Below are 17,625 nucleotides of genomic sequence, written 5' to 3' on the forward strand. Positions count from 1 at the left end.
TATATGCAGGATAGGCCCCTTTTAAAAGGGGAACTGTAATTATTTTGCAAATAAATGCGATCAAAAGTCAGCTGACAATGGAGCTTATGAGCGCAGCGCAATTCCGTCGATAAAGCCCTTAAGAAAAATGCAAACACTTCCATTGGGGTTTTATATACATGATGTAAGTATATATATAATGTAGCAGTGACGTGCGGTCACTAGAGGCAGCCCCGCCTCACCTGCCATCATGGAAAGAAAAAAATGTGAAAAGAAAAAAAAAGTATTACATTGTTATATGTATTCAGTGATTATACTATAAAGTTATTTTCCATTTAACTTCAACAGTTTTAGATTATTTTTATTCAAAATCGCTGAATTTTCACATTTGCCATTCAAATACTGAGAAGAGAGGTGCGGTGATCAGCAGCCAGTTGAGGCACTTGTGCCTCAACATGGATTGCGGACTCGGCTAAGTGCTGGCCTGCTGTGCAGTGAGACCGTATTGCTATATGAATTATATTCTACATTTCCATAGTTTAGTTAGCTGAGGTATTAAATGTACAGTGTATTTTGTCATCAACTGTAAGTGTGTAAAGTATTTATTGTGCTGAGCGATCATAAAACTGCTGAGAAGACGCAATGTGGTAGGCTCGCAGTAACCCCACCTCCTTGTGCCGGTTAAAGCACTCCCACCGTAGAATGCACCCTTGACGGGAGCGCCACACCAAACAAAGCCCACACCCAAACCCTCCACGTGCAAGACAGAATCCACCAAAAAAAAGTCACTTAACAAGAAGCCAAAAAGTGCAAAAACAACAATGCTCGCGCCGGAGGAGCCGTGAACAGGGACACAACATTAGGTACACCTGCAGACTGCAGCACGGATTTCATATTTCATTCATTCACAACTCCTCCAACACGAACACCACTGTCCCCGCACTTATAAGTAAAGGTAAGACCCTAATAATGTTTTTTTTTATTAAATGTGCTTTTTTGTGTGCTACAGTTTGTATGTGTAAATATAAAGTTAAGTTAAAGTACCAATGATTGTCACACACACACTAGGTGTGGTGAAATTTGTCTGCATTTGACCCATCCCTTGATCACCCCCTGGGAGGTGAGGGGAGCAGTTGGCAGCAGCGGCGCCGCGCCCGGGAATAATTTTTGGTGATTTAACCCCCAATTCCAACCCTTGATGCTGAGTGCCAAGCAGGGAAGAATGCTGGTATGAGCTTTTAAACATAACCCGTTAACTGCTGCCAATCAAATGGTAAATAAAATACTCTTTAGGGTTCATATGTTTGTAAATCTGACTGTGAGGAAGTCAGTGCCTCACCAGCCATGAACTTCACCGCACGTCACTGTAATGTAGTAACAGGCACATGTATAATAACATTTAATATTAATGTATTTTGATCATTTTAAGCATACGCGGTGCATTAATTTAAAAAACGCATGACAACGTTTGCCTTTTTTTTTCTTCTTCATCACCGCAGACTTTATGATGCAGCACCGCCTGAGGGATCGAAGGTCACAGGGATTCAATTCTGGTTTACGGCCTTGCCGCTTACTAGTGCCCTTGGTGTTTCTTTATTATTTTTCTTTTTTCTTTTCTTAGTTTCTTTTCCTAATAAAGTTGTTTTAATCCCCCCCCCCACACACGTGTAAAGCGACTTTGGGTATTTAGAAAAGCGCTATATAAATCCCAGGTATTATTATTATTATTAGTGATTTCTCCAGATTCTCTGAACCTTTTGATGATATTACGGATGGTGATATCCCTAAATTCCTTGCAATAGCTTGTTGAGAAATGTTGTTCTTAAACACGCATTTGTTCACAAAGTGGTGACCCTCGCCCCATTCTTGTTTGTGAATGACTGAGCAATTCACGGAAGCTGCTTTTGTACCCAATCATGGCACCTGTTCCCAATTAGCCAGCAGGTTAATTGGGAACAGGTGGTTGCCATGATCACCTGTGGGATGTTCCAAATAAGTGTTTGATGAGCATTCCTCAACTTTCTCAGGGTTTTTTGCTACTTGTGCCAGCTTTTTTGAAACATGTTGCAGGCATAAAAATTCTAATGAGCTAATATTTGAAAAAAACAAATAAAAACGATAAGTATCTTGTCTTTGCAGTCTATTCAATTGAATATAGGTTGAAAAGGATTTGCAAATCATTGTATTCTGTTTTTATTTAAGATTTACAACAATCAACTTCACTAGTTTTGGGTTTTGTAAGACTCAATTTATTTTCACCTGCTTTTAAGGATTTTTTTCAAATATTTTGCTAATATACAAGAAGTAGTATGTATAGCTATTTAATCAGTTCTATTTTGTAGCCAAAAAAATCAAACCATTTAAAAGTGAGACTGACATTTACACATTTGTTTTACAACTTATGTTAATTTATCTTTTTAAGACCATTCACGGCTGTATTATTGGTTTATAGATTTTAGGACATTTTAAGACCTAAAGGGGTCATATTTGTCATGACCTCTGGGACTGTGGATTGCGTTGTTTTCCCTTGTGTGTGATGTTTTTTAGTTCTTGTCCACTGCTCTTAATTTGTGTTTTCAATTCCCCTGATTGTCACTGAGCGCTGGCTCACACACCTGTCCCTAAATGGCAACTGGGACACACATGTTCCTGGTTGCCAATCAGGGTCCTATATGTACCACTTCCCCACATAATTACAATATGATGATTTTGTGACATGGTTATGAATTTCAAACCCTTCCTTGGGGTCTACATAACATGTAATAGAGATGCTTTGGTAAACATTTTGTACAGATTTAGTTTTACAGACCATCGTAAAGCCGCTTGCTGACGGTCTCTTCAGAATACGCTGTTTTGTGGGCGGTGTTATTTAAGTGCCGAAATCCGTCAGCCGTGTCGAAGTTTTTTAGTTGGGTCATTTAAGACATTTCCGTGACCATGGAGAGGAAAGGTCCGTTTCTCAATACATTAGTCATCTAGGAGGGTTACTAAAAAAATTTGGCCAGGGTGTATTTTTCAAAACGGTGGGCAAACTTCATGAGAGCCCATGGAAATTAACTTTTGAATGGTTTGACCTACAACGACTCACAATACATGATTTCAGATCTTATTTTGGTCAAGGAATACATCATTGGTGGTTATGTAATAATATGACCTATTTTTGACCGTCAAATCCAAAATGGCTACCAGTTTTGAGCTCAAAATCAATCAATCAATCTATAAATGTTCTTTTATATAGCCCTAAATCACAATTGCCTCAAAGGGCTGCACAAGCCACAACGACATCCGTGGTACAGAGCCCACATAAGGGCAAGAAAAACTCACCCCAGTGGGATGTCGATGTGAATGACTATGAGAAACCTTGGAGAGGACCACATATGTGGGTAACCCCCCGGTGGCCCAGGGGTTAGTGCATGTGCCTCACAATACAAAGGTCCTGAGTAGTCCTGGGTTCGATCCTGCGCTCGGGATCTTTCTGTGTGGAGTTTGCATGTTCTCCCCGTGGGTTCCCTCCAGGTAGTCCGGCTTCCTCCCACCTCCAAAGACATGCACCTGGGAAAGGGTTGATTGGCAACACTAAATCGGCCCTAGTGTGTGAATGTGAGTGTGCATGTTGTCTGTCTATCTGTGTTGGCCCTGTGATGAGGTGGCGACTTGTCCAGGGTGTACCCCGCCTTCCGTCCAAATGCAGCTTTGATAGGCTCCAGCGACCCCAAGAGGGACAAGCGGTAGAAAATGGATGGATGGATGGATGGCTAAAGCCTTCATAGTAGGCTCTAATGAAAGCTTTACTCATGATGAGTTGAATAATACACAATATAAATACACAGGAGTAATCTCTGAAGTAAATAAAGTCAATGTTTGTGTAGTTGCTGATTTGTGATTTCCCAGTAAATAGGGTAGGCTACTGAGAATACACTATGTGACCTGCTCTATCGAAATTAGTCACAAGTCACAAAAATATTTGTTACATTATTTACAAGATCAAAAATAGGTCATTTCATTACATAACCCCCAAATATGTATTCCCTGACCAAAATAAGCTCTGAAATCATGTATTGTGCGTCAATGTAGGTCAAACTATTCAAAAGTTTATTTCCATGGCGGCCATCTTGGATTTTGGGCTTTCACGAAGTTTGCCCGCCATTTTTAAAAAATACACCCTGGCCAAATTTTTTTAGTAACCCTCCTATATGACAAATGGAATGAGAAACGGACCTTTCCTCTCCACGGTCACGGCAATGTCTTAGATGACCCAACTATTTAGCACTTCCATATTGAGTCTATTGACAGATAAAAGTTAGAACTACACCCTACTTTTTATTAGAAATGGCAGCAGAGGATGATTTTAGCATGCATGTGCATGTACGAGCCAGTCTGTCCAACAAGAAGAGGCTAGAGGGAAAAAAGGAAACTTATTGACTACAACTTTGGACTACAACTGAATAAAAATGCCGGACTCACTTGGTAAGCCTCTACCATATATGGAGATATCTGCTTACTTAATGAAGGGCAACAAACGTCACTGAAGTCTTAAATTCCAAACGCCTCATTTGGAGCAAGTTTGGAAGAAGGTAAGATTGTTTCATTAATATCTCCACGATGCCTCCAGGGTTTGGTTTCAAATTTTCAGAAATTATGGGGATCCAAACACACAAAAACAGGCACCAATGGACCCCGACTTAAACGAGTTGAACAACTTATTCGGGTGTTACCATTTAGTGGTCAATTGTACGGAATATGTACTGTACTGTGCAATCTACTAATAAAAGCTTCAATCAATCAATCAAAAACCAACAGGTAAGAAAAGTTTGTTTTACATTTAATGGCCCTTTTAAATTCAAATGATTGGGTTTAAGACTTTTAAATATGGCGCGGGGACCCATGCAAAGCCTGCCCTGGAGCCCCAGAAGGTAACCTATTTTGTAGCAGAAGTCGAAAACCCCATCGCACATGCAATACGAGTGGCCCAATGATCTATAAACAGCCTCAACATGAAGTCTCACAATGTTTTTTTGTTTTTTGCAAACTCTGAGAAAAGAGTTGCATTGTTGGACTACCAGAAATACCACAACCGCAAATCCGCTGGATACTCCTGAACCACAGATCAATTCATAAATTATTCAAAAGCCCTCTAAAAGTGACTTTATGTATATTTATAAAGTCACAATGCTATTTCACATTTTTTATTTTTGACACTATTTCTCCGTCTTATCCACAACTGTACAACTAATATAATTCAATTTAAAATTACTGGCTGCTATGTTTAGCAACACAAATGTTATACTATATGCTCTTTTAGATTGGAATTTATACACACACATTATTCTGCACCAAGATTATTCTATATACTGTACATTTGTGTGTCCCAATTTTACCCAAGTTTCACCACTTTTAAACATGAAGAATTATATATACTTGTTACATTCCCAAATAAATATTTGAATTACTAACATAATTACTTTTTAATAAAATAACTAATAACTAGGGAAAGTAATGCGTTGCCTAAAAAAAACAAAAAAGTAAATATCTGGCATGTGCAGTTGAGATGTTTAAAGAAAGCTGTGTGTGTGTGTGTGTGTGTGTGTGTGTGTGAGAGTGTGTGTTTTTGTATTTCCACCCTTCTTGAGACATCAACAAGGAAAAGTACCTTCCATATGAGGACCGGTGAACAAGTTAGGACCGAAATCATGGTCCCAATACGGAAAACCATTGCATTTAATAGAGAGCCAAACACTAGAGTCTTTTGAACATTGCTCCAAAGTCAGGATTTTTTGTTGATTTAATGTGCATAAAAAAGTAAACATTGACAGGTTCAAAGGCAGCGATATAAAACAAGACGGCAGCTAAAGAAGGACTTCCCTATTCATCTCCGAAAAAACCCGCCAGGTGAAAAGCTGATTTTACGACTTCCGGTGCAGCCGTAAGACAACCCGCGTCCCATATGTGACCACAGGATGAAAAAATACACTACGGTACCAAGACTATAGTGGCGATTAACAGTTAGCTTCTACGGCTGGGTTGCCCAAAGTGCGGCACAGGGACCATTTGTGGTACAAAAAACAAAAAATATAGATCTAATTTGCACCCCTGGTGGTGAAATCTATCAAAATTAGGGTGGTCGCAAAAAGGAGGGATTTTTCAAATTGACTGAGTGTTGGTTTTAAAATAAATGAAAATAACAAGTGTGTGTAAAAAAATGAAGTGCTCCCCCTCTGGCCAACACATGTAATAACAAGTGTGTGTAAGAAATTGAAATGCGCCCCCTTTGGCCCAAATTAATAAATAAAAGAGAGCTCCTGGAAGTGTAGACCGATTTGGCAAAAATACCCCTCAATTCAGTCAATTTCATGGCTGGCTCACAGCGTGTTCACTCCGTGATCACTTACGACCGACTTACGATTCTGGATGTGGAGAGATCGGGCCATTTTGGGCTGAAAGATGCGTGTACGGTGGACCTACTCGCTAGCTTGGGAATTCTTCGCGAGCTACATCCAGCAGTGGCCTTTGAAGCAGCGGCGTCCACTACCAGCGGAGACCGTCAACGAAAGAGACGTAAGCGATGCGCTCGGAAGCAGAAGCGGGGGTGTCGGGCGGGACTAACAACAAAGCTAAATGCGTTGTTGTTAGCGGGGCTAACGAAAAAGCTAAATGCTAATCCACAAAGAAGCTCTAATAAGGAGTCTGTTAAACTAGAACTAGCCAGCGCCAGGCTGGATAATCCCTGCACACATAGCAATTCTCAACTCACATAATGTTTTTTCTGCGTCAGAGGTGGACATGCATTTTACTGAGGTGGCAAACAATCTAAAAATTCCTGTCATATCAATTCCTAGATATGGTCGAAATTATTTAAAGTGCACTATGCATAATAAACGTAACATTATTAATATTGCTACTACGGATACTTTCAACAAAAACTCCTCAAAACAGCCCACTACCTATAATATGGGCTTTTTAAATATAAGGTCATTGTCTTCCAAAACGTTATTAGTTAATGAAGTCATCAGAGACAACAATCTTGATGTCGTTGGTCTAGCCGAGACCTGGCTCAAACCAGACGAATTTTTTGCGCTGGGTGAGGCGTCTCCTCCTGGCTATACGGGAACGCATATTGCCCGTCCCATTAAAAGGGGTGGGGGTGTTGCACTAATATACAACAAAAGCTTTAGCCTTACTTCGGACCTAAATAATAAATATAACTCGTTTGAGGTGCTTACTGTGAAGTTTGTCACACCGCTGCCTCTGCACCTGGCTGTCATCTACCGCCCCCCAGGGCCCTATTCGGACTTTATCAATGAATTTTCAGAGTTCGTTGCTGATCTAGTGACGCACGCCGACAATATAATCATAATGGGAGACTTTAACATCCATATGAATACCCCATCGGACCCTCCATGCGTGGTGCTCCAGACTATAATTGATAGCTGTGGTCTTACACAAATAATAAATGAACCCACGCATTGCAACAGTAATATGATAGATCTAGTGCTTGTCAGGGGTGTCACCACCTCTAAAGTTACGATACTCCCGTACACTAAAGTAATGTCCGATCATTACCTTATAAAATTCGAAGTTCTGACTCATTGTCAACAAACTAATAATAATAATAATAACTACTATAGCAGCCGCAACATTAATGCTGCCACAACGACGACTCTTACTGACCTACTGCCTTCGGTAATGGCACCATTCCCAAATTATGTGGGCTCTATTGATAACCTCACTAACAGCTTTAACGACGCCCTGCGCGACACCATTGATAGTGTAGCACCGCTAAAGCTAAAAAGGGCCCCTAAAAGGCGCACCCCATGGTTTACAGAAGAAACTAAAGCCCAGAAATTATCATGTAGAAAGCTGGAACGCAAATGGCGTGCGACTAAACTTGAGGTTTTCCATCAAGCATGGAATGATAGTTTAATAACTTATAAACGCATGCTTACCTCAGCTAAAGCTAAATATTACTCAAATCTCATCCACCTCAACAAAAATGATCCTAAATTTCTGTTTAGTACAGTAGCATCGCTAACCCAACAAGGGACTCCTCCCAGTAGCTCCACCCACTCAGCAGATGACTTTATGAATTTCTTTAATAAGAAAATTGAAGTCATTAGAAAAGAGATTAAAGACAATGCATCTCAGCTACAACTAGGTTCTATTAACACAAATACGACTGTATATTCGACGGACATTGCCCTCCAAAATAGTTTCTCTCTCTTTGATGAAATAACATTGGATGAATTGTTAAAATGTGTAAATGGGACAAAACAAACATCATGTTTACTTGACCCAATTCCTGGGAAACTTATCAAGGAGATTTTTGTTTTATTAGGTCCATCAGTGTTAAATATTATAAACGTATCACTTTTCTCTGGTACTGTTCCCCTAGCATTCAAAAAAGCGGTTATTCATCCTCTACTCAAAAGACCTAACCTCGATCCTGACCTCATGGTAAACTACCGGCCGGTGTCCCACCTTCCGTTTATCTCGAAAATTCTCGAAAAAATTGTCGCACAGCAGCTAAATGAACACTTAGCGTCTAACAATCTCTGTGAACCTTTTCAATCCGGTTTCAGGGCAAATCACTCTACGGAGACAGCCCTCGCAAAAATGACTAATGATCTATTGCTAACAATGGATTCTGATGCGTCATCTATGTTGCTGCTTCTTGATCTTAGCGCCGCTTTCGATACTGTTGATCATAATATTTTATTAGAGCGTATCAAAACGCGTATTGGGATGTCAGACTTAGCCTTGTCTTGGTTTAACTCTTATTTTACTGACAGGATGCAGTGTGTCTCCCATAACAATGTGACCTCGGACTATGTTAAGGTAACGTGCAGAGTTCCCCAGGGTTCGGTTCTTGGCCCTGCACTCTTTAGTATTTACATGCTGCCGCTAGGTGACATCATACGCAAATACGGTGTTAGCTTTCACTGTTATGCGGATGACACCCAACTCTACATGCCCCTAAAGTTGACCAACACGCCGGATTCTAGTCAGCTGGAGGCGTGTCTTAATGAAATTAAACAATGGATGTCCGCTAACTTTTTGCAACTCAACGCTAAGAAAACGGAAATGCTGATTATCGGTCCTGCTCAACACCGACATCTATTTAATAATACCACCCTAACATTTGACAACCAAACAATTAAACAAGGCGACTCGGTAAAGAATATGGGTATTATCTTCGACCCAACTCTCTCGTTTGAGTCACACATTAAGAGTCTTACTAAAACGGCCTTCTTTCATCTCCGTAATATCGCTAAAATTCGTTCCATTTTGTCCACAAGCGATGCTGAGATCATTATCCATGCGTTCGTTACATCTCGTCTCGATTACTGTAACGTTTTATTTTCGGGCCTCCCTATGTCTAGCATTAAAAGATTACAGATGGTACAAAATGCGGCTGCTAGACTTTTGACAAAAACAAGAAAGTTTGATCATATTACGCCTATACTGGCTCACTTGCACTGGCTTCCTGTGCACCTAAGATGCGACTTTAAGGTTTCACTACTTACGTATAAAATACTACACGGTCAAGCTCCTGCCTATCTTGCCGATTGTATTGTACCATATGTCCCGGCAAGAAATCTGCGTTCAAAGAACTCCGGCTTATTAGTGATTCCCAGAGCCCAAAAAAAGTCTGCGGGCTATAGAGCGTTTTCAATTCGGGCTCCAATATTATGGAATGCCCTCCCGGTAAAAGTTAGAGATGCTACCTCAGTAGAAGCATTTAAGTCTCATCTTAAAACTCATTTGTATACTCTAGCCTTTAAATAGACTCCCTTTTTAGACCAGTTGATCTGCCGCTTCTTTTCTTTTCTTTTCTACTCTGCTCCGGGGTGGACCGCTAGCCTGTTCATCGGATGGGGACATCTCTACGCTGCTGACCCGTCTCCGCTCGGGATGGTTCCTGCTGGCCCCACCATGGACTGGACTTTCGCTGATGTGTTGGACTTTCACAATATTATGTCAGACCCACTCGACATCCATTGCTTTCGGTCTCCCCTAGAGGGGGGGGGGGGGTTGGGGGGGGGGGGGGGGTTGGGGGTTACCCACATATGCGGTCCTCCAAGGTTTCTCATAGTCATTCACATTGACGTCCCACTGGGGTGAGTTTTCCTTGCCCATATGTGGGCTCTGTACCGAGGATGTCGTTGTGGCTTGTACAGCCCTTTGAGACACTTGTGATTTAGGGCTGTATAAATAAACATTGATTGATTGATTGATTGATATAAAGACATACTGTAATAACAAAGTAAATAATGAAGATTCAAAAACATTTACAAACAAAAAATTCTACAAAAAAACAAACAAACTAAAAGCAGTCTTTTTCTCACAATGTGTTGACTTTTTCTTATAAAATTGGGTAAAAAATTCTCATTCTCTCTGTTTCTGTATTATTACAATATTTTCTTGTAAAATTATTACTTTTTATGTAAAATTATTACTTTTTAATGCAAAATGGTGACATTTGTCATAATATCACAATATTGCCATTTTTTTTGTTGTTCTTGTAAAATAGTTTTTTTGAGTAAAATGATGACTTTTGTCATAATTTTGCCAAGTAAAATTCCGATTATTATTATTAAAATTGCCAACATTTTAAAGTGTTCTTATACAATTGTGACTTTTGTCAAGTAAGATTACGACTCTTTTCATAAAATTGCCAAAATGTTAATTTTTTCTTGTAAAATTGCGACTGTTATTGAATACAATTCCAACTTTTATCATAATATTGCACAAATATTTAGTTTGTCTTGTAAAATTTTGACTTGCGACTTTTTTTTATAATACTACCAAAATTCCAAGTTTTTCTTGTGAAAATTGTGACCTTTTTATTGTGAAATTCCAACTCATTTTTCACAACAAGCTTTTTTATATTTGCATAGTATGTATATATTATTTATGTTGTAAATAGAAATCTTTATATATCTAGAAAGGGTGGTCCTAAAGAAGTAGGCATTTTTCGGAGGTCTCAAAAAGGTAACAAATACAAGAGTGTATGTGTGTGTGTGTGTGTGTGTGTGTGTGTGTGTGTGTGTGTGTGTGTGTGTGTGTGTGTGTGTGTGTGTGTGTGAGTGTGTGTGTGTGTGTGTATGTGTGTGTGCCTTTTTAAAAGGTGATACCTGTTGCTAAGTGACGTCAGCGAGAGCTGTTTTTGTTAGCTTAGTCGTGATGTGCGGATCGATACTAAAATATCGATACCGCCGATACCAGATTTTTATGCTCTTATATCGATTCTCAAATCAAAAGACCAATACTTTTGATACTTAACTTATTTGAGATAATGTATATCATTACATGAACACAGTGCAAAATAACTAAACCATTTAGATCTTGTCTAAATGAAAAGTAATTGATGGTGATTGATTTTTCTTCATCACACGTAAGTATGTGTGATATTAAAGCATGAGAAACGAATCACGGGCCACAATATGGCCTCTGTGGCCCACTTTGAGCACCCCTGCTGTAGAAGTTAACTGTTTATTACCACTGTAGTCCTAGTACTGTAGTAAATGTGTTCATCTTATGGTCACATGGTTGTCTTACGTCAGCGCTGGAAGTCGTAAAATCAGCTGCTTTTTCCTGTATTATAAAAGAGGGGATAAACGGGGAATTCCTTCTTTGCTGACGCCCTGTTTTATTATATATTACTGCCTTTGCACATGTCAATGTGTCGTTTTGAGTGCACAAAATCCGTACTTTGGATTAACGTTCATAGACTCTAGTATTTGGCTTGTTAGCTTCCCGTCGCAGGCGAGCGTTGATTGTCGTGGTTGAGGGAAGAGTTGTTTGATGTTGGATGCTGGGAAATGTCCGATGCGTTGCAACAGTCAGCCTTGATGCATTGTTGCTGCTCCATGATTTTAGTTCAATTCATACAGCGCTCGTTTGCGAGACGAGCAGTTATCGTGTCTCTGTTTGTCACTCTTCAGGCGGCGGTGCCACTGATGTCACATTAATAGTCTTTTTTTTCTGATGATTCCACGATCGACTAGTTGGCAACCCCTGGTCTAGCTTGTGTGGTATTGTGTGCTTATCTGTTGTGTAACTGCTAGCTCCTAGTAGCTTATAGCGTACAATGTGTTACATTACAGGGGAAAAAGACGGCACAGACAGCAGGGATGTCGTTTAGCTCTATATGTATTAATATATATATATAATAAGAAATTAAGTGTGTAAACTAATCCAAAATGTGTATGGTGTGACTATGTGTAGTGATTAACTGAGGAGTATTACCAGGAGTGTTGAACGAGAGGCGGAAGTCTAAGAGGGGCAAGGCAGGCTCGAAGGTCCAGAGACAGGCAGGAAGTCGGGGGCAATAGCAAGGCATCAATGTCTGTGTCCAGGCAGGAGGTCGAGATCCAAGAGGCAGCCAGGGAACCAGAGGGAATACGGGGAGACGAGACAGACCTTGTGACGTGGGAATGAAGGAATGCTGCTGGAAGGCGACAAGGGGACACGAGACAAATGAACACAGAGGGGGAGAAAACACAGAGAGAGAGAGAGAGGGTGCATAGAGCTAGATGAGTTGGCTTACTGTACTGAACAGGTTGCTACGTTCTGGCCCGGAACACAGGTCTGCACAGGCTTAAGAAGCCCCGGGAGCTCATCAGTGACAGGTGTGCAGATTGCAGATTGTTTGCAGCTGCCTGCTGCAGTCGGAGTGGCGCGCACAGGTGCGCTCTTTGACTTGTAATTGACTTGATTAAAGTACAAGAAAAAACCTACCTGTTGTGCTTATTGGAGGACATTTAGATGTTAATTGGCTATCCAGCTTTGCACAAGAAAAACTACTGCAGGACTTTTGTGAAGAGGTTAATTTGGCCTGCTGATAATATTCTAATTTATAAGTGGGAATATTATTGATATAATGTAACCCGCCTGGTCCAGTCTGGGGCTTGAACACGGGTCTGCAACATTGCGAGAGTGCTAGGCATTGAGCTAACCGTTTGTGCCATCAACTCGGTGTGTAGCGCAAACTGTAAATATGTGAGTACGTAAGGTTGACCAATGTACATTGGCCTGCCTTGTCACATATGATCCTCTTCAAATTTTGAGATTCTCAATATAATCAATTCCACAATCAAGTTCATGCGAATTCAGAATTACCTTTTGCACTTGACGTGGGCCACACTGCTTCACACCTAATGTTTGGTTAGTTTTGGCCCGCTTTGCCTCCTTTTGACACAATTGGTACACAGTAGATGAGTCAGGGCATGCCACATTAGAGCAGGTGGCAAACATGTCACCTGTGGTGAATTTGGCCCTTTATCTCCTTGTTAGAGAACAGATGCTTTTGTAAAAAATAGGGCTGCCAAAGTTAAGGCAATAATAACGAGTTAACGGTAAAGGGTTAGGGTTAAATGGGAACCACACATTTTTTGGAATTTTGCCTATCGTTCACAATCACTAGGAAAGACATGAGGACGTTTTTTTTTGTTTTTTTTAAGGCATTCTTACTCGTAAATAAACATTAACAAAACTCTGCTTATTGTAGAGTCAATGGGAGGTCCTCTATTCCGCCCATAAAACCCAATAAAAAAAACATCCAAAAAGTGCCAACAATGCTCTCTTTACATTTTGTGACTTGAATATTAACCAAGTAATAGTGATTTTGTTATTATAAGCGCTAACAAGATAACAAGATGGCGGCGGCCTGACGGGCTGCGGCTTGCAGACGCTCATTGCAGTATAAAACAATTTAGCAAAAATACCGGACAATTCTTCAAATTTCATGGCTGGCTTACAGCGTGGACACTCCGTGGTCACATATGACCGCCAGACAATTCTGGATGTGGATAGATCGGGCCGTTTTGGACTGAAAGATGCGTGTACGTTGGACCTCCTCGCTAGCATGGGAATACTTCGCAGGCTACATCCAGCGGCCTTTGACGCAGCGGAGTCAAGTACCAGCGGGGACCGTCAAAGGAGGACACGTAAGCGGTGTGATCGGAAGCAGAAGCGGGCATGCCGAGCGGGGCTAACAACAAAGCTAAAGGCTAGTCCCCACAGAACGCCGCTTCCTTCCATCCTGCTTTCAAACGTCCGCTCCCTGGAGAACAAACTGGACTACTTGAAGCTGAATTTAAATGCAAGACGTGAGATGAGAGACTGCTGCGCCATATTTCTAACAGAAACGTGGTTGAAACCATCCGTTCCGGACGAGGCAGTTAGCATCGAGGGGCTAACTATGTTTCGGGCGGACAGGAGCAGCACTCTCACCGGTGAATCCCGAGGCGGTGGTGTTTGTATATACATCAATAATGACTGGTGCAATAATGGGAAGATAGTATCATGTCACTGCTCTCCTGATGTTGAACTATTAACTATAAAATGCAAGCCATTTTATTTACCCAGGGAATCCAGTGCTATGATCTTCACAGCAGTGTACATTCCCCCAGTGCTAACACCAAAGAAGCTTTGAATGCTTTGTACTGCTCCATCAATGAACTGCAAACTACACATCCAGAGGGAGTTTTTATAGTGGCAAGGGATTTTAATCAAGCTAACATGAACACAGTTTTCCCTCATTTCCATCAATATGTGAATTTTGCCACCAGCGGTGGAAACAGATTGGACTTGGTTTATAGTAACATCAAACATGCATATAAAGCTGCACCACGCCCCCACCTCGGCTCCTCAGACCATCTATCTATTCCTGCATACAAGCTTGTGCTGATCAGGAAGCAAGCTACAGTGAAGCAGGTGAGGACCTGGCCAGAGGGAGCAATGTCAGCATTACAAGACAGCTTTGAAACCACAGACTGGGATGTGTTCAAAGCCGCCGCCACCGAAAATCACCACACATGTGTGGAGGAGTATGCAGAGTCTGTGTCCGCATACATTCAGAAGTGCATGGAGGATGTCAGTGTGATCAAGAACATCCCCGCACGGGTCAACGAGAAACCCTGGATGAACAGTGAGGTACGTGCAATGCTGAAGGCTCGGAACAAGGCTTTCAAGTCTGGCGACATGGTGGCATTAAAATCAGCCAGAGCTAACCTGAACCGTGCCATTAAGGTTGCAAAGCGTGCTCACAGTCAGAAAGTGCAGGACTTTTTCGAGAACCCTACAAACACTAGACGAATGTGGCAGGGCATACAGGTCATCACGGACTATAAAGCTGCCCCCTGTCCCTGTGACAACAGTATCAGCTTCCTAGATGACCTTAACAACTACTTTGCAAGGTTTGAGGCACTTAACACCACTCCGGCGAGAAAATCCATCCCTTGCCCTGATGAGCAGCCGCTCAACCTGGATATAGCAGATGTCCGGAAAACCCTGAGGAGAGTGAACCCCCAGAAAGCACCGGGACCTGATGACATTCCGGGCAAGGTGCTTAAGGGATGTGCAGACCAGCTGGCTGGGGTTCTCACAGACATCTTCAACATATCGCTGACCCAGGCTGTGGTACCATCATGTTTTAAGACGGCCACAATCATTCCAGTGCCAAAAAAACTCCTCCCTCAATGATTACCGCCCCGTTGCACTCACCCCCATCATAATGAAGTGCTTCGAGAGGCTGGTAAAGGAATATATTGTCTCCAGACTTCCCCCCACATTCGACCCATACCAGTTTGCTTATCGCGCTAACCGCTCCAGAGAGGACGCCATCTCCTCTGCACTCCACCTGAGCTTAGAACATCTGGAAGGAAAGGACACACACGTGCGGATGTTGTTCCTGGACTTCAGCGCAGCATTCAACACCATCATCCCGCAGCACTTGGTGAGCAAACTGGCCCCCCTTGGATTCAGTACCCCCCTTTGCAACTGGCTGCTTGACTTCTTTACAGACAGACCCCAATCTGTGAGAGTGGGCAACAACACCTCCAGTGCCATCTCCCTGAGCACCGGCTCCCCCCAGGGCTGCGTCCTGAGTCCGCTGCTGTTCACGTTGATGACCCATGACTGCTGCGCCATGTCCACTACCAACCACATTGTGAAGTATGCGGACGACACGACAGTAGTGGGCCTCATCCGTGACAACAACGACATGGACTACAGGGAGGAGGTGAAACATCTGGTTGACTAATGCAGAACCAACAACCTGGTCCTAAATGTCAACAAGACCAAGGAGATCATCGTTGACTTCAGAAAGCACCAGTCCGGCCACGCTCCACTCTACATCAACGGCACAGCGGTGGAGATAGTAAGCAGCACCAAGTTCCTGGGGGTGCAGATAACTGACAATATAATCTGGTCCCTACACACCGGAGCTCTTGTAAAAAGAGCTCAGCAGCGCATGCACTTTTTGCGTCGGATGAAAAGAGCACAGCTCCCTCCCCCCATTCTCACCACATTCTACAGAGGCACTATAGAGAGCCTACTGACCAACAGCATCTCTGTCTGGACTGGAGCCGGCAATGCCTCAGACTGGAAGTCTCTCCAGAGAGTGGTGAGGACGGCGGAAAAGTTCATCAGGACTCCTCTTCCTCCTATCCAGGAGATGGCAAAAAGCCGCTGCCTGACCAGGGCTCAGAAAATCTGCAAAGACTCCTCCCACCCCCACTGTTTTCACTGCTGGACTCTAGAAAGATGTTCCGCAGCCTTCGAAGCAGAACCTCCAGGTTCTGTAACAGCTTCTTCCCTCAGGCCGCAAGACTCTTAAATGCATCATAATTAAATTAGCCCCTCAACTCCCCCCAAAATGGAGTAACTCGCTGGAATAAAAAAGACAATATAACATATATCCATAAACGTGGACGCATGTGGAAAAAGTGCAATATATTTATCTGTACAGTAATCTATTTATTTATTTATTTATATATATTTATGTATTTTATATATATATATATATTTTTTTTTTTATAATGTCCTGCCCAGCTTCTCAGGCAAATCATATAGTAGATGTAGATGCCCATATCGGCTGTTCAGATTTACTTTACAAAAGAGAAGTGTAGGATACTTCTCTTGTTGCCTTATTTGTATTTGACTTTATTAAATGTATTTATATTATAATTTGGTGCAGCCGGGCCGGAGCAGGAGGGGATAGAAAGAGAAAAAAAAGGAAGACAGAGGGGAGAATTGTGGGAACCGGGCCCCCACGAGCCCACCCCCCACCCCCGGAGAGCGCGGCGAGGACAGCCCCAGGCCACCCCACCCAAACCGGCCGCCACAGGACCACCCAGCACGGGGCCACTGGAACCACCCACCCCACCCGCAGGGACCTCAACGATGGAGATGGAACAACCAGCAACCGCCCCGCCGAGTCCCCCCCTGAGGTAGGGGAAAAATAAATAAATAATAATAACATTAATAAAATATATTAAAAAACTATTAAAAAAAAAAAAAAAAAGAATTAAAAGAAGATCACAAACATGCTGACACACAAGGTCGCCGCCCCAACAACTGGCCGACTCGCAGCACCTCGGAATACCCTGCAGCACCAAGCTACCACAGTAGACGCAGGGACCAGACCCAGCAGGCCCCAACCAAGACGGGCACCCGGAAGGGATGGACGGTGGGACCCAGGAGCTCCAGACACGCAGTCCGGATGCAGTAGCCTGAGGCGCCGACCCCCACCCGACAGGCAGGCCCCGAACGTACCCCCAGAAATATACATACATATCTATATACATACACATGTACACATACACACACATACACATATATACACATACACATATATACACATAC

This window comes from Entelurus aequoreus, linkage group LG13, assembly GCF_033978785.1.
Source record: "Entelurus aequoreus isolate RoL-2023_Sb linkage group LG13, RoL_Eaeq_v1.1, whole genome shotgun sequence".
NCBI classification, from domain to species: domain Eukaryota; kingdom Metazoa; phylum Chordata; class Actinopteri; order Syngnathiformes; family Syngnathidae; genus Entelurus; species Entelurus aequoreus.